The 27246-nt window shown below is 43.6% G+C and overlaps 1 long non-coding RNA gene across 2 annotated transcripts in view; it reads left to right on the top strand.

The window, feature by feature from the left end:
- The first annotated feature begins 19127 nt into the window (after positions 1–19127).
- Positions 19128–27246, top strand: part of LOC146504677 (uncharacterized) — a 10546-nt gene continuing 2427 nt past the window's right edge. Inside the window, exons 1-4 of one of the 2 annotated variants that reach the window (XR_014868737.1) lie at positions 19128–19180; positions 19516–19743; positions 19774–19919; positions 24985–25032. This is a non-coding gene — a long non-coding RNA (uncharacterized LOC146504677). Of the gene's footprint in view, positions 19181–19515; positions 19744–19773; positions 19920–24984; positions 25105–27246 lie in introns of those variants that run through there. The other variant, XR_014868736.1, reaches the window with a different exon arrangement.

Here is a 27246-nt window from a genome sequence, read left to right as displayed (position 1 = left end):
AGCGGGGAAAGAGTTCTGACAGTATTGCATCTCCTAGATGAAGTAAAGTTGATCAGTGTGCATGCGTGTGAATGCATGTGTGTTAAAGTGTGCTAGTGAATGTTTGCAAGCCTTCAAACAAGCATGGAATGAATTTGAAACAGTCATTCCTTTTCATACATTGAAAGAAATAATCAGTTTTTAGACTGGTCAACAAACATAAATTGACTTTTTATAAAATAAAAATCAATCACTAAGGGATATGGTTAAAACATTACTTAAAATACACAGAGGCAGTTACACCTCTAACCCAGGAGGACCTGTATTTACCGTAACTCAAAAATATCAGACAACAATAAGTAATAACATCTGTTTGCTGTGAGGAAGTGACATGACCACACCACTGAGCCCTGCTCTTAAAAACTGCCATAGATGTAACCAGTAGCGGTTTTAGATACGGGCGACACGGGCGGTTGCCCGGGGCGGCATCGTAGTGGGGGCGGCATCGCGGCTCGTTCTCATGCTGCCCCGACATCATGCCAGCGCATATTGGGAATGGCATTGGTTTTCTATCGCCCATTTGCTGGGAGTAAGGGCGCCCTCCGTTTGCGAGGTGTGCCTGCTGCTTGCGGCACAGGGAGGAAAGGGCGGGGCGGCGGGGGATGCTCTGGCTGGCTGGAGCAGCAAAAATTACCAACTCGCAAAATAAAACAAATTTCAAACAAATCAACAAACACGAAAACACCAGACATTATGATACAGACTTATCATTTGCACCGATGTTTTTTCAAAATCATATACGCGAAAAGTGAGCGCGAGAGCCCTCGGTGCGCCTGCTCGCTGCTGAAGTCAAAGTAAACTTTATTGTCATCTCCGCTACATACAGTCCAGTATATAGAGAGACGAGACGACGAGGCTCCAGTTACAGCAGTGCAAGTAAACAAACAATATATATAAGAAGAGTAAGAAAATAAATATACACTTTAGGACCAGGGGTAAAGGGATCAATAACAATTTAAAATGTATATTTTATATTTTGTTGATCTAAAGTCTCACACACAACCCGTTTTTAAACTTCTTTTCTCAATTTTTAAATGAGAAAAGAAGAGGAAGAGTGTAGCGACTTCCACAGTCGCTAGAGGCCGGGGACTGAGCCTGTCTATTTGCCTCTCAACTTTACGCAATAATGCGAGAGGTGGAATTGCTTGCTTGTTTATTAAAGTGCTTGAAAAGTTTACAGAGCAATGTGATCGGCTCGCGATTCAAACTCTTAAAACATCACAGGCTCTAATGCAACAAGGGGAAACTCGTTGTGCTACGGTCAACAAAAACTACGGCTACCCAGCCCTCCTCTCTGTCAAAATCAAACCAGTGAAAGACAGACTGACAACGCCCTCTTAATGTCGCCGCTAGCACCCACGTGACTCCCGTTACACATCACCATAGCAACCAAACAAATGAAAACCGAGTGATCATTAAAATTCAATACATTTAATTATGACTCCTACAAGGAGAAACGAGCAAAAGATACAGGTAAGCAGATGTGTCATTGGATAATGGCAGGTCATGTATCCTAAAACATTAAGAATCAGGATACTTTCTTAATCCCTAAGGAAATTATTTGGGTCACAGTTCCTCCAAGAAGAAATGGTAAAAATAGTAACAGTAACAGACTAAACTCCAAACAATATATACAATAATATAATATTAATTAGTCAGTGTCAATTGTTGATTTGTCCTGTTCTCATTGTATGACGAATTATGATGTCTGTTTAGTAGCCGTTTGCATACAACGTTTGCATACAATGCATACTCTGTCTCTCTCTTCGTGTGTGTGAGGAGGGGGGGGGGGGGGGCGCCAGAGGGGGTGTTCGCCCAGGGCGCCAAACAGGCTAGGACCGCTACTGGATGTAACTCTCTCTGTAAAGTTGGATTTAAAAAATAACTGCTTAAAGTTAAAGTTCCTTCTGTCAGCACGGAACATGAAGTCATGTGGTTGGTTGGCTATTAGACTTACATTAGTTTATGTTTGATAACTATTGACACAATCAATAACTCAGAGGAAAATAAGAACACTAAAACTAAAAATCAGAGGATCACTGCGTGGGAGCAGCGGCTTTGCGCATGCGCAATTCATTTGCAGTGAACATCTCGCTCTGACAGCAGCTGGAAGCGACTACTGCGTCGCCCGTGAGCGAGGTGCCCACGGCAGCACCGGCTGCTTGTTGAGAGTAAAAGCGATACGTGCTTTCACATCAAAAACTCATACGTCTCCAATAACACCAGAAAAAGTCACTAAGGGTGTCTGGAAACTTGCTAAATATGGAGACAAAGCCGCTAAGTTGGCAACACTGCTAGCTAGACTCAAATGGGAAAATCCAGCCGATAGCCGCAATGTTTGCGTTTGTAATGGACTTTATAAATGGGGACTGTGTGGTTAGTTTGTATTTGCTAACTAGTGACATAAGATAACGCAGAGGAAAATAAGAACACTAAAACTAAAAATCAGTTAAAGAGAACACATTTAGGAAGATATACTTTCCACTTTCACTGTCTGTCTCTTTAGCAGTAAGCAGCTGTTCACTGTTCGGCTAACTAGCTACACGCATTTGAGAAAATCCAGCTGTTAGCCTTAATGTTTAACTTTGTATTTGAATTTATAAATGAGGACTGTGTGGAGAAGTAATATGGAAAATTATCAGACCATATTTTGGTTTTTAAGACAGACTAAATTGTTTGGGAGGATCTCTGTCCACACTCCAAAACAGTTGGTGGCGGTAATGCACCATTTTGCTGTTTGGCAACCACTATGAAGTAATCCAGTCCAGCTGACGGGAGGAAAAAACAAGTGTGGCGCTCTTATTGTGCATCTCTCTCACTTTTACTTCTTTTACTTCTGTCTTTTTCTCTCTCACACACACAGACACACACACACACACACACACATACGTTTTAACTGAAGGGTGACTTCTTTTCTGAAATGCCAACAAAACTAGAAACAGGAAATTGACCGTCTGACGGAGCAGGTAAAGGACCTGCGTGAGGAGAGTTCTTTAAAGGTTGAGCTGCACAAATACGCTGCACAAACGCAGGAAAAAAAATCTTCTCGCAGTGGCGAACAAACAGACTTGATCCTAAAAGAAAAAATGCACTCATATCCATCCCTGTAGTGAAACACTCACTGAAAATATGGGTCCTGTTTAGGAAATACTTTAATCTCTGTTACTTCTCCCCTCTCAGCCCCATTGTGTCTAAACTTTCTGTCCAGTATGGTGTGTTTTGGAGTGACACAGAAGTGGAATAACTTACTTTAAGGACCTTTTCACAGCCAACAAACTAGCATCACAGGGGAGGATGGTGTGTGTGTTTGGCATGATTTGAAGATTTTGAAGCCCTGTTTTGACTGATTATAGTGGGGTGCCCAGAAATGCCAGGACTATTTTTTCCCAGTACAGCCCTGTTTCTGTGTACACAGATAGATAGAAATCCAACCTGGGCTGTAGCTCACTTTAAGGACAAAAATGTTGGTAATCTGCTGCATGATGTGTTCTGTGAGAAATGGCAAATCAAATGCACTGCTAAGAGAACAAAACATCCCAGTGCCTTCAAGATGGATGGATAAAGAAGACATTGTTAGGTTCCGCATTGATTTCAAAATCCTACTGCTTACTTATAAAATCATAAATAACATCGCACCAAGCTACCTTATTGATCTCCTTAGCGTGTGTACTCCTGGATTAAGGGCTTCTGTGGGTGACATGACAAAAAAATAGTCTCTAAACCACATTTTGCATTGAAATATGATTTATTGTTGGTATCAGAGATGGAAAGTAACAAAGTAGAAATATTTTTATTTTTAATTACTCCAGTCGTAATGAAATCATAGGTGGAGCTAGTTACAGTCCACCGGGATTCAATAAAGCAGTCAAGTATGGGATATTTGTCTGGACTGTTATTACAACTCTGTTGTTGTCAGGGAATACTGTATCCACAAATGTAGATATTTTAAAACCAAACAGTGGAAAACTGATTGCTTAATAAATCTCCATTCTTGAGTAAATTACTAAAGCTTGCAAGTGATAGGAAGGCCCTTACTTTAGTTGCATTACCTGACCATTTAAATTTAATTTGAGACAAATTCCTGCTTTCTGGTAGTTTATAACTTTTTTTACACATGATTTTATTTGATGAAAACGGCAACTTACTTGTCTGTTTGTTTTGCTATTGTTCATTAATGACATTTTTTAAAACAAACAAACTTCTGAGTTCCTGTGCTGTGGTGCAGCCTCTGTGGAGCTCCACAGTAGGCGGAGACACGTCACCGCCACAGTAGGTAGAAACAGGCGACCTGCATAGATACAGTGGAAGCCGCTCAAGTGTATCATTTTTAAACTTCTACTTTTTATCGTGCTGCATGGCAGAGAAACACGGATATGTTTCCTTCCTGGCCCTGGTTTAAGTAAGGAAGCTGGATTAAGGGCTTCTGTGGGTGACATGACAAAAAATAGTCTCTAAACCACATTTTGCATTGAAATATGATTTATTGTTGGTATCAGAGATGGAAAGTAACAAAGTAGAAATATTTTGTAACTGAAGTAGAATTTCCAGTTATCTGTACTTTACTTCACTACTATCTTGTGCCCACTTTTTACTTTTACTTCTTGTTAGGTTTTGTAATGTTGATTGTCATTTATGCTTAGAAATATTTACTTATATATGCTTAGAGTTTATAATTAGTCTTAGATTGGTAGAGGTGTTTAAATAATTGTGTAGTGATAGGATGTGTGATCCTTAATGGTCTGCAAAGGCTTGGTGTGGATTCCAGAGTGTTCTGGAATCCACACCTACATCCTGGGAGCATGGGAAGAGGTCGTAACTTGTTTTATTGTTTTATGGTAGGATAAACGTGGCTATATCTGTTTTAGTCTAAGTGCTAGACTTTCCAGACCAGTAGGTCATTTATGGGGTCACACTCTGACCACACACACACACACACACACACACACCGCACAGGCAAGGTACTCTTTGTTTGTATATAGGCGTCGTATGTTAATGAACCTATGCATATTCATGTAACCTCAATAAAAGAGCAGTGTTACGGGGAATCGGACGAGAGCAACTGGGGTCAAGCGAAGGAACGGCGTTTGTCCGGTTCTCTCCCGTGCACGAGAAACATGAAGAACTTTGCCTATTTCGTGTCTTGCTTTGCTGTGTAATTATATTGTCTTCAACGTTCCAGCAAATAGGTTCAAGCTACAAACCTATCATTAATTGGTCCTTCGAGAGCCGGAGCCCTGGAGTCGACATTCACCGAGGGGAGAAGAGACACGCTGAAAGACTGACGTCAGCCAGGAAGTTCCTGTAGTAAAGTCCCGAGACGTGAGAATTTGTCATCGGCAGGTGGATTAGCTGTCTGTCTTTTCTCCTCGATGAATGACGATCGGCGGGATTCGAGACTATATTACACGCTAAGCAACGCCGAGTAAGTTGAGAGAGCGACTCTATAACCGCAGAACTGGGTTAGGGTCCCGAAAAAAGAGGTTTTGGTAAAATCGCCCAAGGGCCCAAGCGTCCGGTGAGTGTCCGGTTTTGAAATCGCCCTGGGTTTGTGTCCCGAGCGTCCCTTCATTGGGTTTTGTCGTGCGACTGGGTTAGGGTCCCACAACTGGGTTAGGGTCCCGAAAGACTGGGTTAGTGTCCCGAGCGGTCCGGTGTGAGTCCGGAATAGGCCTATTTTGTGTTGTTGTTGTTGTTGTTGTTGTGTTTGAGTGTGTTTGTGTGCGTGGGTGCGGAGCAGAACACGTGGTCTGTGACACCGGCTGTTGTTGTTATCATGGGTTCCTAAGCAACCAAGAGTGCGTCAGAGGGTGACAGATGTTCATGCTGGACTTTATTGCTCCTGGCAGCGCAAAGTATTTAAATAAAAGAGAGCGACGGCTCCTTAGCTGCGCGGGTTCACGCGAGCACGGTCGCGCGGGTTTCACGCGGACCTGAGCCGTGCGGTTAATCGCAGGCTTATAAATGGAAGAGATTCAAATGTTAGAAGTTTTCAGAAAACACACCAGCTTTGAAGAGCGTGTGGAGAAGGCCAGCCCACATCAGCAGCACTTAAGATATGCTCTGGTGAATGGCTTTCCCCCACCCCTTGCTGACACAAAATGTTTATTCTTTAGCTTGCCCTGATCGACAACGGCCTGTGCTCCAGACCATAGATAGTACAATGACATATGAGATGAAGTAAAATAGGTAAATATTTAAACTAATGATGTGCATAGAGGCATTTGACCTGTGTGAAAGACTGTCGTCTTATTATGAGCCATTGTTGAGATATAGAGTACACCTGTGAAAACAACTAATATGCTGAACCCTGTATGAAAGAGCTGAAAATTACATGATGGAGAAGCTGAATTGAATATGAAAGTGCAAGTCTTTGCCACTGTGGGGCAAAGCACACAACCACTGTGTGAGGTTGCGTTATGGTCTCTTCTGAGCTGATGAGCAAGCTACACATTATCAGATCGAGAGCTGTCTGAGAACTCATCAAAGAGAGGGAAACGAAACTATGATAACTGTGATAACTGGAGTGTGCAGTGTTTCCGTGAGCAGTTTTTCTGCATCTTGCATTATGTTTCTGTTTATTTGTTTTGTTGGGTTGAAAATAATTAAATAAACTTGTGATCATATTTATGGATCACCATGGCACATATCATCAGCCATGTGATTTATTTATGCAGATGAAAAAAGTGAGTGTGAATGTGTCTGACGTCACAGTGTTTTTGTGCACTGTGTAAAAGTAATTGCCTCTGATTGTGAGAGCGGTGATTCTGCAGGTCACCAGCTATTGAAAAAATAAAAAGTACAATAGAGACAAAATTTACATTGTAGATGAAAAATAATCATAGGAAAAAGGTTTTGTGTTTATCAGCCAAGAACAACTACTATCTCATTTTCTGCTTTTAAGAAAGGAGAGTTCACAAAAATAGAGAGAGAGATGTGTGTTGATTAAGCAGTGATGACAATAATGAAAATGTCTTAGTTTGTCACTTTCAGATGAAAAGCAGACCTGAATCAATTTTCCACATGCAGCGGTCGGAAGAAAGTTATAGTTTAACATCATTGGAAACATTCAGGCCAAGTTTTTGGCTAACTTACTTACAGCACCATGTGTCTCTCAAACTCACAAGCGAGCTCTCACTCCTCCCTGAAGACAAGGAATGCAGCTCCAAAGAGCAATAACATGGCAGATAAAGAGACAGCAGCAAAGTCCTGGGCAAAGAGTCCCAGCAAGCAGCAGCAGTGTGGACAAACAGCATCAGAGAAGAAGAGCAAACCCATCATCCTGCCTGATTGGATGAATGGCACTGTGTTCCCAACAAGCTGCAAATTCACTGTGCATGTGACAAGAACATTTGAGGAGAACTGAGGAGACTGTTGGAGTTTGACATTTGCCACCTTTGGAGTAAAATGGCAAGAAGAGACAGTGGAACACAGGACAAAGCTGAAGGAGAACTGCCTGCTGTTGGACTGTTGAAGTGGGAGAGGACAACAGAGTGAGAGGAGTGGTGAGAACACATAGGAATTTTGTTGTTTAATATGGGAAATCAAAATTTGGGTTAGCAAACCAGGGGGAAAGAAAACTGACTGCTTAAGTTGGAAAATTGTGAAGGAGTCTGAAACACTGTAAAAAAAAAGAAACATACAAAATCACACACACAAGCAGAACATGCATTAACCCTACTAACACAAACACAAGAGAGCTCATGAAGATTAGACAACATCTTGAGCATGTGAGTCTGTTTACCATCTTGTCCAAGTCACTTAGTGTGATGCAAAGACCAGTGGACTCATAACACATTAGTTAAGAAATGATCAAATAATAGCAGAAAAATGTGTAGGAAAGGCAGCTTTAAGAACATGTTCTGCTGGAGATGCAACTCCACAGACATTGATTAAACCTGCCTAATAACACAAACACACATGCAATGAAAATTAGCTTGTTATCTCTCATCAGTGTTAAAATAGTGTCAATATAATAGACACTTGTTATCAAATCCTGAATTTATCCAATGCTGACAATTAACTCTCTAGGTTTCAGGACAACAGTTTAACCTTTGTGAAAAAAAAAAAAAGATTCTGGTTTGATCACCCAGTAATCAGACAATAAATTTAGTTGTTAATATAGTAAATTGGGAGGTGCTTCCTGCTTGATTGATGCAGCACAAGTAATTTACTGTATGAGGGAAATTCTATTTTTGTGATAACATTTTGAACATGCATTTCTGTTGTCCTGTCATCTTAGTGGGTTAATAGCTGATATGCAAATTAGTTGATCGTTCTTAGATTAAGGAAAGGTGACTGAATTCTAGCACGAGTGAATGAGATGTGTTGGAGTTTGTTAGAGTGGAGACTCTAAAACACTGAGTTTCCTGTTTTGATGTGCGAGTGAATCCTGTACCTAAATACACAGTTCTGAATACGTCAGAACAAACTTCTTTTGTGAAGTGCATGACAACATGTCACGTGTTTTATGATGAAGGGAAAAAAGGAAAACTGAATAAAATGGGTGTGTGGCCTAAATGAGTGAAGAGCACAGACCTGGGAAGACATTAGGCTTATGCTGTGTGTTGTGCAGCTGATGGTTGGTTTGGAGTGAATCTAGCTGATGATTTTTCTTTTGTTGTGAAGTTGAGCCTGCCAATTAGTATGATGGTATGATAAACCATGCTAATGGTATGATTTACCCTCCTGAGATGAGGAGCTTGTGTCATGACTTAACAAGGCCTTTTTATTTTTGTTACTTTCACTGTGCACTGAAAGTTTTGTTTGATAATCTCTGTTTGAGCAGATCTGCACGATTAGAACAGAAAGCGCTATACGACACGTCGTCGAGAAAATTGTTACAAGTGAGCTTCTCCACATTAAAATGGGCTCGGGAGAAAGCCACTTATTTGGGACAATTAGAAAATGAAAGTCCCTGCCCAAAAAGGATTCAGCGAGGTAATCCGATCTAAAGTTCTTCTTTTTCTTTTTGAAATGATGTCATTTTGCTGAGAGTGGAAACGTAATGCGACGATCGATTCCACTATTAGCAAAGAAAGAAAGAATGAATGTATGAATGAATGAGTGAAAGAGAAAAAAAACTGATTGGTAAAAGCTGACAAAAGCTGACAAGACTTGACCACTACTCAAGGTTAACCTCCACCTAGACAGGACAAAAGGGTGGATGAATCTATGTGTGTTTCCTTTTACAGGAGCAGAAAGATGACATCAACATTCGAGGTTGCGTGATGATTTCACCTTTTAAATGCCACTTTCTGAGTCTGTGCATCTACCAGGGGTGTTATTCACTACCTTGTGTTGCTCACAGAGGAAACTGTGAGAAAGAGTGTATACATCTGCGCAGCGCTAACATTTGCATTTTCTTTTCTACAGCATTACAGTTCTTCATGTGACTTGATCATGTGATTTATACCAGGACAGCTGGTTGACGTTTTTTCCTACTATAGGATTTCTGGGTTTATTTGTCAAGATAACTGTGTTTACAGGTTATGAGTGGTGATGCTGTTACACTGTGTTTTTGGGAAAATGTGAAGGTTACTTTGATGATGTGAATAACATTCTTTCCACAGCTATGGATGGCTAACTTTATGGTCTTTTTATAGCACCTCTGGAACCTGTCGACCTGCGCCTGGTCACCAGGATGATCTTTGTGTGTTGCTAATGTTTGTTTTTCTAAGAGTACATGTAGTGAATTCAGCAGAAGCGGACAAGTGACATGAGAAAAACAAATAAGAGATGCAGTGTTTATGGAATAGTTGAACATGGAGCTCATTAACTGGCCACTTTTGAGCTCCTAGTGATACATGAGTGGAGTGACTTTGCTTAAGGGAAGTCACCGATTACATTAATGTTAACTGAGCACATGGGATGATCCATGTCTGAGGCAAATTATGGTAATAATTGTAGTTTACTGATTTGAGAAAACCTGCACATGACACTTGTCTTGCTGATGTTGAATGCTTTATTACTCTTATGATACAATTGTTTACAAGTGTGAAGTTTGATTTCACTTCCAGATCTGTTTTCCAGGCCATGATGGTGTGTATGCAGGCTCCTGGCAGAGCCAGGTGTTAAGCAAACTTAATATGCAAAACACGCTAACATCTTTTATTGCAGGGTTACGGAGCTACTCCGGAGGAGACACCCTGATGTTGCCTGGGACATGATCTAGCTAACCTTTTTTCTTTAAGACAGGAATCTAGGTTTGATGAGTTGACTCATGGGAGTGTCCATGCGTCAAGAGGAGGGGTCCAGGATTAACATGAAACAATGTTTTCTATTATTGTTGCAGTGATTTGTGTGATTAACAGTTCATTTATGGGTATCAAACCTATGCAAGTGGTGCATCCATGTTCAGATGAGGCTTTGATGGCCTATAAGTGAAGTTCACTGAACTAAAGAATGTGGTTTGATGATTGTTGACATGCTCTCCAAATAGAGGTTTTTCCTCCTAGCAAGGAAATATAGGTGCAGTAGTCAGAGTATTGCTGGAAGGAATCTCCTGAGAAATCTCCAGAGGCCCAGTGAGAAGCAAGAACCATTCCAGGCATAGCTGACAGCCCAGGCAGTGGTTGAGGTCAAAGGTCGAGCTGGTTGGGGCCCATCATGAGATCAGACTTTGGAGCCACAGCAAGGAACTGAAGCTGCGTTGGAATGAGCGCTGTGCCAAGGGGGCTTGCCAGAGGCCAACAGAGGAGATTGTGGACAACAGACGGGCACCTGAAGGATGAGGGGAGCGTGCCAAGCTCCATCGACAGCGCAGGGGGAGTCCGAGGATGACATCATGATTCTGTGAAAAGCACATGAACCAGAAGCTATGGTGGTGATGGCAGCAGTTTCCTATGAACATCACCTAATGCTGTGTCACTGTACTGTGCATATGATGACACTCTGAAGACTGCTGGGATCTTAACAGCAGTAAGATAACTGGACCCAGCACCCTTTCCACAGAGGGGTTTTTCTGCAGAGCATGGACAATGGAGGAGTCATAAGTATCCCCCTCGCAGGACGAAGGCCTGAAGTGAGGTGATGGGGGTTGGTAGAGGCCATAAAACTATAGTGCTGAAGAGGTCTGCAGCTTTGGAGATAACTGAGACCCATGTTGACAAACAACAAAGCCAACTGGTATGTTTGAATGTCTATTCTACATACATTTGGACTCTGGTCCTATGGACAGTGATGGAAACAACTGGAAGAGACATTCATGACGCCCTGCCGAACTAAAACCACTCTGCACAGCTGATGGGGTTAGGGTTAGGGTTAGGGGTTAGGGTTAGGGTTAGGGGTTAGGGTTAGGGGGTTAGGGTTAGGGTTAGGGATGTGGGAATGAGTCTGGTCCCTAAAGGGTCCAGACGGTGCTCTGTCCATCCCTCCGCCTCTGCCACTTGTCCCCTGCTGGACACGTCTACGGGAAGGCAGCCGCCCTCTCCCGTGACGCACCACCGTCCAGCCTTCTGAGTCCATCCGGGACCCCATGTTTGGATTTTTAATATTTTTTGTGTTGTGTGTCTCCTGATGTCGCCTTTGTTATCTTTATGTAATAATTGTTTTAATGTGCTATTTATTTCAGGTAGATATGTAAAATATGTGTATATGAATTTACAATAACAAACAAAGGCGAGAAAAAAAAAAAAAAATGAGAAGAAAAAAGAAAAAATGTAAATGAAATTTGTTTTTAAACAAAAATAAATGAAATTAATAAAGTTGTTTAATTTTTAATAAGTGAAAACCAATGAATTAATGTGCCCACTGCCGCGACGTTTCGACCCAAGATAGGTCTTCCTCAGGCTGGGGCACAATGAATTTCAAGCTGGGAATACACAGAGAGAGAGAGATGTTGTCTCTTCAACGGTCAGCTCCCAAATGAGCTCCTCTCTGCTGTGCAGCCTTTTATAGGCCTGGTTTCATGTTCGTGAGTTTTTTGAATTTCAGGTTAGGCAATGTGTATTCAAATGTCTATGATGGTTTTAGACTAAAATGAATGTATGTTTTTTAACCTTTGTAATAAAATTGCATGAAATGTATTTTTATTTTGTATATTTTATGAATTTTAAAAAACTGTATTTTTAAGTGATGTATATAAGATTTTAAATTTGCATTTTTATGTTTTAAATCCAATCGTGTTTTTATGAATTTTTGTAAGTTTGGAGAGAAATGAGTTTATGATTTGAAAATTGGATTTGTGTGTTTTTAGCCAAATTGTGTTTTTATGCTTCTTGGGTGTGTGTATTTAATCAATATTGTACTTTTAGGGGTTTTAATAAAAAAATTGATTTTAACAACTGTTTTTGTTCTTTCAGTGTGAATCATGTTATTTATCATTATCAGATTATTATTTATTTATTTATTTATTTATGGATTTAAATTAATTAACCCCCCCCCCCAAAAAAAAAAAAAAAAAATTGGTTAGGGTTAGGGGAAGATATGTGGGGTAGGGTTAGGGTTAGGGGGTAGGGTTAGGGTTAGGGTTAGGGTTAGGGTTAGGGTTAGGGTTAGGGTTAGGGTAGGGTTAGGGTTAGGGTTAGGGGTTAGGGTTAGGGTTAGGGGTTAGGGTTAGGGTTAGGGGTTAGGGTTAGGGTTAGGGGTTAGGGTAGGGTTAGGGTTAGGGGTTAGGGTTAGGGTTAGGGGGTTAGGGTATGGACTGGGATAGGGACTCCAACCGAAAAGTGGTCACCAAGGTTAGGGTTAGGGCCTGTATGCAAGTTCAATTGGGTGACGTGATCCCAGGCCAATTACGGGGTTTGGGCCAATTGTTGCACCAATGTTCATATAAGTTTTAATTGGGCTCAAAATTTGGATTAAACATTGGGTTTAGAATGAAGTGCCTAATTATATTTCATATTCAGTCCCCCCGGCTCTCTTGTGTCCAACCATCGTATCCATTTCCTCTCCATTTTCTTTCTTTCTCCTTCCATCCAACTCGAATTACTTTGCAGTCCTGATACTCTTAGTGAATGATAGCCATGTGAAATGAAATGTTTTACTAAAAGTGTGTGTGTTTCCTTTTTGTTTTTGATGTTATACCTGTGTTGCATCATCCTGGTGGATATTGAGTTTCCGGTTTCTCCAATGTATTTTGTGTCACATTTGGAGCAGAAAATCATGTACACACAATTGACAGTGCGTGGTGTAAAAGTCTGTGGGATCTTAAATATAGTTTTATTGAGCCTATTTTGCACAAAGTCCAATTTAATGAATGTACTGGCCAAGACTGTGGTTTTCTGCAACGGCTGTAAGGGAGCAAGCCTTGCCCTCACCAGGTGGTCCTTGAGGTTGCTGTTTCTCCTGTATGCCGAGATGACTTGATATCTGCTCAGGGGACCCTGGTTTTCCATGATCATCCTATAGTTATTTTTGAATTTGCAATTGAGTAACCTGCTCCTAGGTGAAAAGGTGGTGATGAGTGGAATCCATTCTTTATTGATATTTGGTCTTTGTATGTGGAAGGTCTTAAGACAATGTCTTAGAAAGGACCTTGAGTATCCCCTCTTCCTAAGAGCCCGGAAAAGGGTTCTGACTGCTTCAAAAAAGTCTGCCCTTTGAGTGCAGATCCGATGAAACCTAATGAGTTGTGATTTGACGAGACCTTTGTAGGTGTGCCTGGGGTGATAACTGGATTTAAATAGCAATGAGTGTGTGTCTGTCGTTTTGAAATATACCTTAATGTCCAGTGTTTGTTGGTTGTGAAAAGACTGTCCCTTGTACACAGTAGTGTCTAAGAAATCAATTGACTGATGATCAAATTTGTATTTAAGCCTAATTGAGGGGTCATGAGTGTCCAGTATATTAATAAATTTCTTAAATTCATCCTCCGAGTGGTTCCAAATGCCAAATATATCGTCCAAATACCTGAGATATGTGAATGGTTTCTTCTCACACTTGTTCAGGGCTGCTTCCTCCCAATCCGCCATGAAGATGTTTGCATATGCGGGGGCGAATTTTTTGCCCATCGCAACACCTTTGACCTGGAGGAAGTACTGATTATTGAATTCAAAGTCATTTCGTCCCAGATTTATTTCCAGTAGAGTCACAAGTTCTGTATCAGGTCTTTGATGGTCCGGGTGTTTGCCAAAAATCTTTTTCACTGCTCTTAAACCAGCTTCTGTTTCAATATTGGTGTATAAACTGTCGATATCAATGGAAAAGAAGAATGAATTTGGAGGAATTTTTAACCCTTTAACTATTGAAATGAAATGATAAGTGTCTTTTATGTAGGATGGATGTTTTGTTGAGAGTGGATTCAGAAAGTGATCGATGTACTCGGCTGTGGCGTAGGTCTCACTCCCACAATCAGAGACAATTGGTCTCCCAGCCGGTATCTTGAATGGTATTGTCCACTTGTCGGGATCCTTGTGTATTTTGGGTAAAATGTAAAATCGTCTTATCCTGGGTTCCACCTCTCCTTTTAAATATTGTTTTTGCCTGGTGTTGATGAGTTTCTTATTGTACAATTGATCTATCACGTGTTGCACCATAGGCACAGTGTGCAGGTAAATTGGGCTGTCTAATTTCCTATAATAATTTGTATCCTCCAACTGACGCATGGCTTCAAAAACATATTGTTCTCTACTTAAAATGACAACCGCACTTCCCTTGTCTGCGGGCTTAATCACTATGTGTTTGTTTTGTTTCAATTCTTTGAGCGCCTGATTTTCGTCTTCTGTCAGATTTCCCCTGTCTTTGTGTATCTTTTCATGTTTATGAATTTCCTTATTATCTTGTTTGATCAAAAAATTAACTTCCGGTGGTAGTTTGTGTGGTGGTGGTGTCCAATTTGATGGTGGTGTAAATCGTGGTTTCTCCCGTTTCCCCTTATTTCCAAAGTATGTGGCCAATTTTATCTTTCTGTGATAGTTTTGTATATCCAATAACAATTGTGTCATTTGTTTCCTATTGTCTCCCCCTGTAGGGATGAACGTTAACCCACGGTTCAGCAGATCTAGTTGCGCTTTGGATAAGCTGAAGTTCTCTGCTACCACCATTACATTCTGCAACAGACGGGGTCTGTCCACCCCGTGCCCCTCCTCCACGAGGCTTAAGGGGATTGTAAGTTTAAATGGGAAATCCAATGTTCCAGCATTGCTCTCCCTGTTTGTCTGGTCCAATGCAGGTGGTCACCTTCAGTCTGAAAGGACGAACTGGGAAGAGCCGGGATGAAGGGCTGGTTCCTCATGATGTGAGCGTTCAGAAAGTGCAAAGTAGTTCGTTCTGCCAACGAAAGCGAAGGCGAATAATTGATCACCGGGACCCAAATTTCGGAATATGGGAAATGCTTTTTTGCAGCTCTGACTGCACCTTGCAACTGCTTGATTGCAGTCCCTTTGGCCCTCTGCCCTTTGCAGTTAAGGCCAAATGACAAGACTACCTTTTCCACAACCACTTCACTCGTGGATTTTGCCATCAAGGCCTGGGCATGTCTGAAGTTTGCCCCCGGGTAACTGTCCATCTGCAGATCAGGGATACTGTATCCCGGAATCCTAGCCAGATTGGAGTCCCCTATGATGAGCCACTTCTTTCTAACACTAAGGCCCCAATCTATCATCTTCCGCTCGGTTCTGACATGTCTTGTCACTCTCAAGATTTGCGGTTTCGGCGTGGAAGTAAACATGTCTTCAGACGTGTTTTGTGGAGAAATTGCTCCTACTGTACTCGTCTGGCCCATTTGTTGTTCCATCCCTTGGGATTGCTCCCTGGAACGAGTGTGTGCACTCACCGGTGTCAACATTTGACCTTCCCCAATGTGCTCCTGGATTGCGTCATCCAGCAACCAGCTCCCTTCGGCTGGTGCCGGCTCCCCACGGCTCCTCTCACTTGGGGAGTCTTGCCGGATCTCCTCAATCTGTAGGAGATCATCCTCTTGTGGAATCACACAAGCATTTTGCAACCCTCTACGTCTTGGTCTTTGCTCCAAGGGTTGCTCGTGTTGTGGAACAGGAGAAGGAGGTACTGCATGTACCATCACCTCCGTCATGGTACCAACCGTCTGGTGAGGTGAGGGTTGTTGTGCACTGCTAGAGATCTGTGGGTGTGCAGTTTGCACCATTGATGTCTGCTGTTGGGCATCTTGCCTTTCCACCCTGGTGCTTTCCACCACCAGGTCTTTTCCAGGACCTTGTGCTCCATGCCGTGCAGGCACGTCTCCTTCTCTCTCGCTCCTGGAAGAAATCAGGGCCTCTGCATGGTCCAAGACATCTTGAGTTATGCGGGGCAGGTTCCTGCGGGCCCAACGCGTGGCCACTTCAAAGGCCGTCTTCCAGTCCGGAACCAAGTCCCCTTCTAAGTCCACTAACATTTTCTCGAGGCCCGCCATGTAGTGTTCCTCAAGAATCAGCAAAGTGTTATAACCCCAATTTGTTGCATTCCCCCAAATGAGATCCACAGTTTGTGGTGTTGGAGATGCGGGCTTAATCATTGAGGCCAAAACCTCCACCATCCGAGCAATCATCCGTGGATGAGCTTTCCCCGGTTTGGGGGAGACATTTTGCAGATGGTGAACCATCTTGATCACTGCGTGCAACTGTCGCACCAGCTTTGCAAAAGCGGGGTCTGTGGGTTGCTGCCTAAAGCGGTCTCCTAACCTAGGCTGCCCTTGTTGTCCCCTCGGTCCAAATCTGGCATTCATCCCACGTGTCACTGCCGCATATGAACGAGATTGTGGTCCAAGGTAGCGGCTAGAAGTGAAGGGAGGCACTGGCTGGTTAGGGATGTGGGAATGAGTCTGGTCCCTAAAGGGTCCAGACGGTGCTCTGTCCATCCCTCCGCCTCTGCCACTTGTCCCCTGCTGGACACGTCTACGGGAAGGCAGCCGCCCTCTCCCGTGACGCACCACCGTCCAGCCTTCTGAGTCCATCCGGGACCCCATGTTTGGATTTTTAATATTTTTTGTGTTGTGTGTCTCCTGATGTCGCCTTTGTTATCTTTATGTAATAATTGTTTTAATGTGCTATTTATTTCAGGTAGATATGTAAAATATGTGTATATGAATTTACAATAACAAACAAAGGCGAGAAAAAAAAAAAAATGAGAAGAAAAAAGAAAAAATGTAAATGAAATTTGTTTTTAAACAAAAATAAATGAAATTAATAAAGTTGTTTAATTTTTAATAAGTGAAAACCAATGAATTAATGTGCCCACTGCCGCGACGTTTCGACCCAAGATAGGTCTTCCTCAGGCTGGGGCACAATGAATTTCAAGCTGGGAATACACAGAGAGAGAGAGATGTTGTCTCTTCAACGGTCAGCTCCCAAATGAGCTCCTCTCTGCTGTGCAGCCTTTTATAGGCCTGGTTTCATGTTCGTGAGTTTTTTGAATTTCAGGTTAGGCAATGTGTATTCAAATGTCTATGATGGTTTTAGACTAAAATGAATGTATGTTTTTTAACCTTTGTAATAAAATTGCATGAAATGTATTTTTATTTTGTATATTTTATGAATTTTAAAAAACTGTATTTTTAAGTGATGTATATAAGATTTTAAATTTGCATTTTTATGTTTTAAATCCAATCGTGTTTTTATGAATTTTTGTAAGTTTGGAGAGAAATGAGTTTATGATTTGAAAATTGGATTTGTGTGTTTTTAGCCAAATTGTGTTTTTATGCTTCTTGGGTGTGTGTATTTAATCAATATTGTACTTTTAGGGGTTTTAATAAAAAAATTGATTTTAACAACTGTTTTTGTTCTTTCAGTGTGAATCATGTTATTTATCATTATCAGATTATTATTTATTTATTTATTTATTTATGGATTTAAATTAATTAACCCCCCCCCCCAAAAAAAAAAAAAAAAATTGGTTAGGGTTAGGGGAAGATATGTGGGGTAGGGTTAGGGTTAGGGGGTAGGGTTAGGGTTAGGGGTTAGGGTTAGGGTTAGGGTTAGGGTAGGGTTAGGGTTAGGGGTTAGGGTAGGGTTAGGGTTAGGGTTAGGGGTTAGGGTTAGGGGTTAGGGTTAGGGGTTAGGGTTAGGGTTAGGGTTAGGGTTAGGGGTTAGGATAGGGGAATTGATTCCTCCTACGAGGGTAGAAGGAAGGTGCGCGGGCCATCCCACGGGAGAACCCCCGATCCCCGTCCGGGTTGTCAAGGCAGAGGCGCTGGCGCCGCCTTCCGTAACGGACTACTTGCCACTCGTCCGCCATGACGAGTGTTTTTTAATTATTTGTTTTTTTGAAAAATATTAAATGTCTTTTAATGTAAATGAAATGTAAAAAAATGAATTGTTTTGTTCAACTGAAAGTGAAACCCAAAAGGGGTTCAAACAACTAAAAGAGAGCCCAAAGGCTTGGCTGCAAACAACTAAAAGAGAGCCCAAAGGCTTAAAAATCCCTTAAAAAGAAAAACCACCTGTTTGGCTGTGTGGTATAAAAAAATGCAAACAACTAAAAGAGAGCACAGGGGCTTAAAAATCCCTAAAAACAAAAAAACGTGTTTTCCGGTTGAAAAAAATTCAAACGTGCCTCAGGCAACGTTTCAACCTTAAGAGGTCTTCCTCAGGCCTGTGAGGCACGAAAAAAAATAAAAACAACTGAAATCCAAGCGCTCAAGACAATGGCTGGCTGCTGGAGATGTGCACCGTTCGGCTGTCGAAAGCAGAATGAGCTCTCTCTCCTACCTGCATTCCTTTTATACCCTCTGATCAGTAATTCGTTTTGTATCGTCCTTTTTATTAATGCTGTTTTAAATGTCCCTGTCTTCTTATAAATTTAGGTTTTAACTTTGTATGTGTGTATCTAATCGTACTACAATGAATTATATGACATGAATTGAAAAAATACTTTTATTATACTATTTAAATTTATTTATTTATTTATTAATGTTAATGGTCATTTAACATTTAAGATAGATGAATTAATATTTATTCTTTGACATTATAAAAATGAATTTACCATTATTAATTTAACACTATAATTTTTTACCTTTTTTAACAAATCCATCTTAAAATTAGGGTTAGACACAGAGCCAATTTGGGTTATTAGGGGAAGGGGGAAAGGTTAGGGTTAGGGAAAAGGATCATGGGTGGGGTTAGGGTTAGGGTAAGGGAAAGGGTTGGGGTTAGGGAAAGGGAGGGGATAGGAGGTAAAGGGGAAAAGGGGGAGGGGTTAGGGTTAGGGGGTTAGGGTTAGGGTTAGGGGTTAGGGTTAGGGGGTTAGGGTTAGGGGTTAGGGTTAGGGTTAGGGTAGGGTTAGGGTTAGGGGTTAGGGTTAGGGTTAGGGGTTAGGGTTAGGGGTTAGGGTTAGGGGAAGGGGACTGAGCCTGCCACCTCTGTGAGGCAGGAAATGCACGGGCCATCCCTCCCGAAGGAAACCCACCCTGCTGGTTGTCACGGGTTAGGGGTTAGGGTTAGGGTTAGGGGTTAGGGTTAGGGTTAGGGGTTAAGGTTAGGGGTTAGGGTTAGGGTAGGGTTAGGGTTAGGGGTTAGGGTTAGGGTTAGGGTTAGGCGTTAGGGTTAGGGTTAGGGTTAGGGGTTAGGGTAGGGTTAGGGTTAGGGGTTAGGGTTAGGGTTAGGGTAGGGTTAGGGTTAGGGTTAGGGTTAGGGTTAGGGTTAGGGTTAGGGTTAGGGTTAGGGGTTAGGGTTAGGGTTAGGGTTAGGGGTTAGGGTAGGGTTAGGGTTAGGGTTAGGGTTAGGGTTAGGGTTAGGGTTAGGGGTTAGGGTTAGGGTTAGGGTTAGGGTTAGGGTTAGGGTTAGGGTTAGGGGTTAGGGTTAGGGGGTTAGGGTTAGGATTAGGGGTTAGGGTTAGGGTTAGGGGTTAGGGTTAGGGTTAGGGTAGGGTTAGGGTTAGGGTGTTAGGGTTAGGGTTAGGGGTTAGGGTTAGGGTTAGGGTTAGGGTTAGGGTTAGGGTTAGGGTTAGGGTTAGGGTAGGGTTAGGGTTAGGGTAGGGTTAGGGTTAGGGTTAGGGGTAAGGGGACTGAGCCTGCCACCTCTGTGAGGCAGGAAATGCACGGGCCATCCCTCCCGAAGGAAACCCACCCTGCTGGTTGTCACGATTACGGGAAAGCCTCCGCCTTTTCCCGTATCGGACGACGGTCCAATCTGCTGAGGCCATCCGGTCCTCAGTCTTTGGCAAATTTTTGCGTTTGTGTTTTTGTGTTGTATGTTTTGTATATTGTTGTAGTTCTTGTGGGTTCGCCTTTGTTATCTAAACAATTATAACTCTTAATTGAGCTTTTATGAGGCGAGATACAAATGAAAAAAATGAAAGAAAAAAGAATAAAGAAAAAGTAAAACAAAAGCTTTATTTAATTAATCAAAAACGTTCAAAAAATAGTGTGCCGTACGCGCAACGTTTCGACCCCTCAAGGGTCTTCCTCAGGCGCTTGGCACACAAAAAAACTGCTGCGAAAATGTGGCTGTAATGCACAGTGCTGCGGCTGGTAAGAGATGTTCACTCTTCAATGCTCCAAATCCGAATGAGCTCCTGGCTGACTCCACCTCCTTTTATACCCTTCTGTCTGTGAATGTTTTTGTTTTTTCAATCCCTTTCCAATTCTCCTTTTGTAAAATTTGTATTAACCTTCTGTATGTGAATCCTTTTTACCATTACCATTAAATATGAACTATAAACATTGTACAATAAACTTTTTAATGTTTTTTATTTTTTCATATTTTTTTATATTTTTTATATTTTTTTATATTTTTATTTTTTTAACTGTATTTATTTTTTGAGAAATAATGTCATGAAATAAACGTTTTTTAACTGTTTTACCATACTATATTCCTTTTCTAACACTGATATTTATGCCCTGTCCTATGAAACTGTTTTTTCAGAAAATATTATCTTCAATACACTGTTTTAAACATTTTGCATGATTCCACGGTTTTTTAATGAAAATATCATTTTTTATCCAATAAAATTAGGTTTCAATCAATTTTTGTAATGTAGAAAATATCCATGTCCAATTGTAATTTACTGTAAACATTAGGATGAGGGTTTTTTTGTTACGGCCCCCAGGGTAAGATTAGAATTAGGATGGGGGAGGGGGTTAGGGTTAGGGTTAGGGTTAGGGGTTAGGGTTAGGGGTTAGGGTTAGGGTTAGGGGTTAGGGTTAGGGTTAGGGTTAGGGTTAGGGTTAGGGTTAGGGTTAGGGTTAGGGTTAGGGTTAGGGTTAGGGTTAGGGTTAGGGTTAGGGTTAGGGTTAGGGTTAGGGTTAGGGTTAGGGGTTAGGGTTAGGGTTAGGGTTAGGGTTAGGGTTAGGGGTTAGGGGTTAGGGTTAGGGTTAGGGTTAGGGTTAGGGTTAGGGTTAGGGTTAGGGTTAGGGTTAGGGTTAGGGTTAGGGTTAGGGGTTAGGGTTAGGGGTTAGGGTTAGGGTTAGGGTTAGGGTTAGGGTTAGGGTTAGGGTTAGGGTTAGGGTTAGGGTTAGGGTTAGGGTTAGGGTTAGGGTTAGGGTTAGGGTTAGGGTTAGGGTTAGGGTTAGGGTTAGGGTTAGGGTTAGGGTTAGGGTTAGGGTTAGGGTTAGGGTTAGGGTTAGGGTTAGGGTTAGGGTTAGGGTTAGGGTTAGGGTTAGGGTTAGGGTTAGGGTTAGGGTTAGGGTTAGGGTTAGGGTTAGGGTTAGGGTTAGGGTTAGGGTTAGGGTTAGGGTTAGGGTTAGGGTTAGGGTTAGGGTTAGGGTTAGGGTTAGGGTTAGGGTTAGGGTTAGGGTTAGGGTTAGGGTTAGGGTTAGGGTTAGGGTTAGGGTTAGGGTTAGGGTTAGGGTTAGGGTTAGGGTTAGGGTTAGGGTTAGGGTTAGGGTTAGGGTTAGGGTTAGGGTTAGGGTTAGGGTTAGGGTTAGGGTTAGGGTTAGGGTTAGGGTTAGGGTTAGGGTTAGGGTTAGGGTTAGGGTTAGGGTTAGGGTTAGGGTTAGGGTTAGGGTTAGGGTTAGGGTTAGGGTTAGGGTTAGGGTTAGGGTTAGGGTTAGGGTTAGGGTTAGGGTTAGGGTTAGGGTTAGGGTTAGGGTTAGGGTTAGGGTTAGGGTTAGGGTTAGGGGTTAGGGTTAGGGTTAGGGTTAGGGTTAGGGTTAGGGTTAGGGTTAGGGTTAGGGTTAGGGTTAGGGTTAGGGTTAGGGTTAGGGTTAGGGTTAGGGTTAGGGTTAGGGTTAGGGTTAGGGTTAGGGTTAGGGTTAGGGTTAGGGTTAGGGTTAGGGTTAGGGTTAGGGTTAGGGTTAGGGTTAGGGTTAGGGTTAGGGTTAGGGTTAGGGTTAGGGTTAGGGTTAGGGTTAGGGTTAGGGTTAGGGTTAGGGTTAGGGTTAGGGTTAGGGTTAGGGTTAGGGTTAGGGTTAGGGTTAGGGTTAGGGTTAGGGTTAGGGTTAGGGTTAGGGTTAGGGTTAGGGTTAGGGTTAGGGTTAGGGTTAGGGTTAGGGTTAGGGTTAGGGTTAGGGTTAGGGTTAGGGTTAGGGTTAGGGTTAGGGTTAGGGTTAGGGTTAGGGTTAGGGTTAGGGTTAGGGTTAGGGTTAGGGTTAGGGTTAGGGTTAGGGTTAGGGTTAGGGTTAGGGTTAGGGTTAGGGTTAGGGTTAGGGTTAGGGTTAGGGTTAGGGTTAGGGTTAGGGTTAGGGTTAGGGTTAGGGTTAGGGTTAGGGTTAGGGTTAGGGTTAGGGTTAGGGTTAGGGTTAGGGTTAGGGTTAGGGTTAGGGTTAGGGTTAGGGTTAGGGTTAGGGTTAGGGTTAGGGTTAGGGTTAGGGTTAGGGTTAGGGTTAGGGTTAGGGTTAGGGTTAGGGTTAGGGTTAGGGTTAGGGTTAGGGTTAGGGTTAGGGTTAGGGTTAGGGTTAGGGTTAGGGTTAGGGTTAGGGTTAGGGTTAGGGTTAGGGTTAGGGTTAGGGTTAGGGTTAGGGTTAGGGTTAGGGTTAGGGTTAGGGTTAGGGTTAGGGTTAGGGTTAGGGTTAGGGTTAGGGTTAGGGTTAGGGTTAGGGTTAGGGTTAGGGTTAGGGTTAGGGTTAGGGTTAGGGTTAGGGTTAGGGTTAGGGTTAGGGTTAGGGTTAGGGTTAGGGTTAGGGTTAGGGTTAGGGTTAGGGTTAGGGTTAGGGTTAGGGTTAGGGTTAGGGTTAGGGTTAGGGTTAGGGTTAGGGTTAGGGTTAGGGTTAGGGTTAGGGTTAGGGTTAGGGTTAGGGTTAGGGTTAGGGTTAGGGTTAGGGTTAGGGTTAGGGTTAGGGTTAGGGTTAGGGTTAGGGTTAGGGTTAGGGTTAGGGTTAGGGTTAGGGTTAGGGTTAGGGTTAGGGTTAGGGTTAGGGTTAGGGTTAGGGTTAGGGTTAGGGTTAGGGTTAGGGTTAGGGTTAGGGTTAGGGTTAGGGTTAGGGTTAGGGTTAGGGTTAGGGTTAGGGTTAGGGTTAGGGTTAGGGTTAGGGTTAGGGTTAGGGTTAGGGTTAGGGTTAGGGTTAGGGTTAGGGTTAGGGTTAGGGTTAGGGTTAGGGTTAGGGTTAGGGTTAGGGTTAGGGTTAGGGTTAGGGTTAGGGTTAGGGTTAGGGTTAGGGTTAGGGTTAGGGTTAGGGTTAGGGTTAGGGTTAGGGTTAGGGTTAGGGTTAGGGTTAGGGTTAGGGTTAGGGTTAGGGTTAGGGTTAGGGTTAGGGTTAGGGTTAGGGTTAGGGTTAGGGTTAGGGTTAGGGTTAGGGTTAGGGTTAGGGTTAGGGTTAGGGTTAGGGTTAGGGTTAGGGTTAGGGTTAGGGTTAGGGTTAGGGTTAGGGTTAGGGTTAGGGTTAGGGTTAGGGTTAGGGTTAGGGTTAGGGTTAGGGTTAGGGTTAGGGTTAGGGTTAGGGTTAGGGTTAGGGTTAGGGTTAGGGTTAGGGTTAGGGTTAGGGTTAGGGTTAGGGTTAGGGTTAGGGTTAGGGTTAGGGTTAGGGTTAGGGTTAGGGTTAGGGTTAGGGTTAGGGTTAGGGTTAGGGTTAGGGTTAGGGTTAGGGTTAGGGTTAGGGTTAGGGTTAGGGTTAGGGTTAGGGTTAGGGTTAGGGTTAGGGTTAGGGTTAGGGTTAGGGTTAGGGTTAGGGTTAGGGTTAGGGTTAGGGTTAGGGTTAGGGTTAGGGTTAGGGTTAGGGTTAGGGTTAGGGTTAGGGTTAGGGTTAGGGTTAGGGTTAGGGTTAGGGTTAGGGTTAGGGTTAGGGTTAGGGTTAGGGTTAGGGTTAGGGTTAGGGTTAGGGTTAGGGTTAGGGTTAGGGTTAGGGTTAGGGTTAGGGTTAGGGTTAGGGTTAGGGTTAGGGTTAGGGTTAGGGTTAGGGTTAGGGTTAGGGTTAGGGTTAGGGTTAGGGTTAGGGTTAGGGTTAGGGTTAGGGTTAGGGTTAGGGTTAGGGTTAGGGTTAGGGTTAGGGTTAGGGTTAGGGTTAGGGTTAGGGTTAGGGTTAGGGTTAGGGTTAGGGTTAGGGTTAGGGTTAGGGTTAGGGTTAGGGTTAGGGTTAGGGTTAGGGTTAGGGTTAGGGTTAGGGTTAGGGTTAGGGTTAGGGTTAGGGTTAGGGTTAGGGTTAGGGTTAGGGTTAGGGTTAGGGTTAGGGTTAGGGTTAGGGTTAGGGTTAGGGTTAGGGTTAGGGTTAGGGTTAGGGTTAGGGTTAGGGTTAGGGTTAGGGTTAGGGTTAGGGTTAGGGTTAGGGTTAGGGTTAGGGTTAGGGTTAGGGTTAGGGTTAGGGTTAGGGTTAGGGTTAGGGTTAGGGTTAGGGTTAGGGTTAGGGTTAGGGTTAGGGTTAGGGTTAGGGTTAGGGTTAGGGTTAGGGTTAGGGTTAGGGTTAGGGTTAGGGTTAGGGTTAGGGTTAGGGTTAGGGTTAGGGTTAGGGTTAGGGTTAGGGTTAGGGTTAGGGTTAGGGTTAGGGTTTAGGGTTAGGGTTAGGGTTAGGGTTAGGGTTAGGGTTAGGGTTAGGGTTAGGGTTAGGGTTAGGGTTAGGGTTAGGGTTAGGGTTAGGGTTAGGGTTAGGGTTAGGGTTAGGGTTAGGGTTAGGGTTAGGGTTAGGGTTAGGGTTAGGGTTAGGGTTAGGGTTAGGGTTAGGGTTAGGGTTAGGGTTAGGGTTAGGGTTAGGGTTAGGTTAGGGTTAGGGTTAGGGTTAGGGTTAGGGTTAGGGTTAGGGTTAGGGTTAGGGTTAGGGTTAGGGTTAGGGTTAGGGTTAGGGTTAGGGTTAGGGTTAGGGTTAGGGTTAGGGTTAGGGTTAGGGTTAGGGTTAGGGTTAGGGTTAGGGTTAGGGTTAGGGTTAGGGTTAGGGTTAGGGTTAGGGTTAGGGTTAGGGTTAGGGTTAGGGTTAGGGTTAGGGTTAGGGTTAGGGTTAGGGTTAGGGTTAGGGTTAGGGTTAGGGTTAGGGTTAGGGTTAGGGTTAGGGTTAGGGTTAGGGTTAGGGTTAGGGTTAGGGTTAGGGTTAGGGTTAGGGTTAGGGTTAGGGTTAGGGTTAGGGTTAGGGTTAGGGTTAGGGTTAGGGTTAGGGTTAGGGTTAGGGTTAGGGTTAGGGTTAGGGTTAGGGTTAGGGTTAGGGTTAGGGTTAGGGTTAGGGTTAGGGTTAGGGTTAGGGTTAGGGTTAGGGTTAGGGTTAGGGTTAGGGTTAGGGTTAGGGTTAGGGTTAGGGTTAGGGTTAGGGTTAGGGTTAGGGTTAGGGTTAGGGTTAGGGTTAGGGTTAGGGTTAGGGTTAGGGTTAGGGTTAGGGTTAGGGTTAGGGTTAGGGTTAGGGTTAGGGTTAGGGTTAGGGTTAGGGTTAGGGTTAGGGTTAGGGTTAGGGTTAGGGTTAGGGTTAGGGTTAGGGTTAGGGTTAGGGTTAGGGTTAGGGTTAGGGTTAGGGTTAGGGTTAGGGTTAGGGTTAGGGTTAGGGTTAGGGTTAGGGTTAGGGTTAGGGTTAGGGTTAGGGTTAGGGTTAGGGTTAGGGTTAGGGTTAGGGTTAGGGTTAGGGTTAGGGTTAGGGTTAGGGTTAGGGTTAGGGTTAGGGTTAGGGTTAGGGTTAGGGTTAGGGTTAGGGTTAGGGTTAGGGTTAGGGTTAGGGTTAGGGTTAGGGTTAGGGTTAGGGTTAGGGTTAGGGTTAGGGTTAGGGTTAGGGTTAGGGTTAGGGTTAGGGTTAGGGTTAGGGTTAGGGTTAGGGTTAGGGTTAGGGTTAGGGTTAGGGTTAGGGTTAGGGTTAGGGTTAGGGTTAGGGTTAGGGTTAGGGTTAGGGTTAGGGTTAGGGTTAGGGTTAGGGTTAGGGTTAGGGTTAGGGTTAGGGTTAGGGTTAGGGTTAGGGTTAGGGTTAGGGTTAGGGTTAGGGTTAGGGTTAGGGTTAGGGTTAGGGTTAGGGTTAGGGTTAGGGTTAGGGTTAGGGTTAGGGTTAGGGTTAGGGTTAGGGTTAGGGTTAGGGTTAGGGTTAGGGTTAGGGTTAGGGTTAGGGTTAGGGTTAGGGTTAGGGTTAGGGTTAGGGTTAGGGTTAGGGTTAGGGTTAGGGTTAGGGTTAGGGTTAGGGTTAGGGTTAGGGTTAGGGTTAGGGTTAGGGTTAGGGTTAGGGTTAGGGTTAGGGTTAGGGTTAGGGTTAGGGTTAGGGTTAGGGTTAGGGTTAGGGTTAGGGTTAGGGTTAGGGTTAGGGTTAGGGTTAGGGTTAGGGTTAGGGTTAGGGTTAGGGTTAGGGTTAGGGTTAGGGTTAGGGTTAGGGTTAGGGTTAGGGTTAGGGTTAGGGTTAGGGTTAGGGTTAGGGTTAGGGTTAGGGTTAGGGTTAGGGTTAGGGTTAGGGTTAGGGTTAGGGTTAGGGTTAGGGTTAGGGTTAGGGTTAGGGTTAGGTTTTAGGGTTAGGGTTAGGGTTAGGGTTAGGGTTAGGGTTAGGGTTAGGGTTAGGGTTAGGGTTAGGGTTAGGGTTAGGGTTAGGGTTAGGGTTAGGGTTAGGGTTAGGGTTAGGGTTAGGGTTAGGGTTAGGGTTAGGGTTAGGGTTAGGGTTAGGGTTAGGGTTAGGGTTAGGGTTAGGGTTAGGGTTAGGGTTAGGGTTAGGGTTAGGGTTAGGGTTAGGGTTAGGGTTAGGGTTAGGGTTAGGGTTAGGGTTAGGGTTAGGGTTAGGGTTAGGGTTAGGGTTAGGGTTAGGGTTAGGGTTAGGGTTAGGGTTAGGGTTAGGGTTAGGGTTAGGGTTAGGGTTAGGGTTAGGGTTAGGGTTAGGGTTAGGGTTAGGGTTAGGGTTAGGGTTAGGGTTAGGGTTAGGGTTAGGGTTAGGGTTAGGGTTAGGGTTAGGGTTAGGGTTAGGGTTAGGGTTAGGGTTAGGGTTAGGGTTAGGGTTAGGGTTAGGGTTAGGGTTAGGGTTAGGGTTAGGGTTAGGGTTAGGGTTAGGGTTAGGGTTAGGGTTAG

Source organism: Neolamprologus multifasciatus, chromosome 14 (genome assembly GCF_963576455.1).
Source record: "Neolamprologus multifasciatus chromosome 14, fNeoMul1.2, whole genome shotgun sequence".
In the NCBI taxonomy this organism is placed as follows: domain Eukaryota; kingdom Metazoa; phylum Chordata; class Actinopteri; order Cichliformes; family Cichlidae; genus Neolamprologus; species Neolamprologus multifasciatus.
This window is presented reverse-complemented; position numbering and strand designations above follow the sequence as displayed.